Below are 1514 nucleotides of genomic sequence, written 5' to 3'. Positions count from 1 at the left end.
TACCCAAGGAGCTGCTAACCTTCGGCTACAACACCCACAGCGACAAACTAGAGCCATTGGCACCTATGATCAACCTAATATCCATGGGAACAGGATGGGCATTAGAGCACCAGCTGTGGAGAACAACAACTTTGAGATCAAATCTGGTTTGATCAACATGATAGAGAACAACAAGTATCATGGTCTTGCTTTGGAAGATCCACTTGATCATTTGGACAGATTTGACAAGTATTGTGGTTTGTCCAAAACCAATGGTGTTTCTGAAGATGCTTTCAAGCTGCGACTGTTTCCATTCTCATTGGGAGACAAAGCTCACACATGGGAGAAGAACATCTCAAGTGACTCTATCACCACTTGGGATGAATGCAAGAAAGCTTTCCTCACCAAGTTCTTCTCTACTTCAAGGACTGCCAAGCTTAGGAATGAAATCTCTGGGTTTCAACAAAAGAATCTTGAAAGCTTTGGGGAAGCATATGAGAGGTTCAGAAGCTACTTAAACAAATGTCCACACCATGGCTTCACCAAAGAGAGCCTGCTTAGTACTTTCTACAGAGGTGTCCTACCCAAGTATAGAAGCCGGCTTGATACCGCCAGCAATGGTTTCTTCTTAGGAAGAAATGAAACAGAGGCTGAGGAGCTTGTAGAGAACATGGTTCAGAGTGATTCAGTCTACAGTGATGAGCATAATAAGAGCAACAGAGGCAGTGGAGGTGATGACTCAAACACAAAGAGAGAGTTGAAGGCTTTACAAGACAAGATGGATCTACTTCTTATGGATAGAGCCAAACAAGAGAAAGTGAACTTTGTTAGTGAGCAGAAACAAGAAGAGATTGATGTTCTTAATGAAGTTGATGGTCTAGAAGGTCAAGAAGAGTTGTGCTTTGTGAATGCTAATGGGACATGGTACAAGAAGGAGCCTCACTTTCAATATCAAAACAACTACCAACAAAAGCCCTTCTACAACAACCAACAAGGAAGTTATCAAGCTAGCCAAAACTACTCTCACGGTTTCTCCTCCAAAGGAAATCAGTCTACACAAGGCCAAGCCGGATCTTCTACTCCTGCTCAACAAGAAAGTAGCACTGATGCAATGTTGAAACAGATCTTGGATTCTCAAACTACAAGTGAGAAGCACATTGGATATGAGTTGAAGAACCTTCACACCAAAGTAGATGGAAGCTACAATAATCTCAACAACAAATTCTCAAACCTTGCTTCTAACTTCAAGGCTTTGGAGAATCAGTTTACCTCTATGACTTCAACCTCCAAGCTCCCAATGGGATCTCTACAAGGAAAATCAGAGCAACACCCTAAAGAGTATTGCAATGCTATCCTCTCTACTTCTTCTAAGAGTGAGTTAAGTGATCATAGGAGAGAAGTAGATGAGCTTGAAAGACTCTTGTATGGAACAGAAGTTCTTGCCACGGTTGAAGCACATATTGTGGAGAAGGTTGAACACAAGATTGTGGAAAGGGTTGCGATACAAACAGTAAAGAAGGTTGAGGAAAATGTTT

The 1514-nt window shown here is 41.8% G+C and overlaps 1 non-coding gene across 1 annotated transcript; it reads right to left on the bottom strand.

Moving 5' to 3' along the window:
• Positions 1–412: 412 nt before the first annotated feature.
• On the bottom strand, positions 413–519 carry LOC125580993. The gene has a single exon (XR_007318704.1). It is a non-coding gene; the product is annotated as a small nucleolar RNA R71 (small nucleolar RNA).
• Between the last annotated feature and the right edge of the window lie 995 nt (positions 520–1514).

This window comes from Brassica napus, chromosome C1, assembly GCF_020379485.1.
Source record: "Brassica napus cultivar Da-Ae chromosome C1, Da-Ae, whole genome shotgun sequence".
Classification (NCBI taxonomy): Eukaryota; Viridiplantae; Streptophyta; class Magnoliopsida; order Brassicales; family Brassicaceae; genus Brassica; species Brassica napus.
The sequence above is the reverse complement of the archived record's forward strand: the minus strand, read 5'-3'. Positions and strand labels throughout refer to the sequence as shown.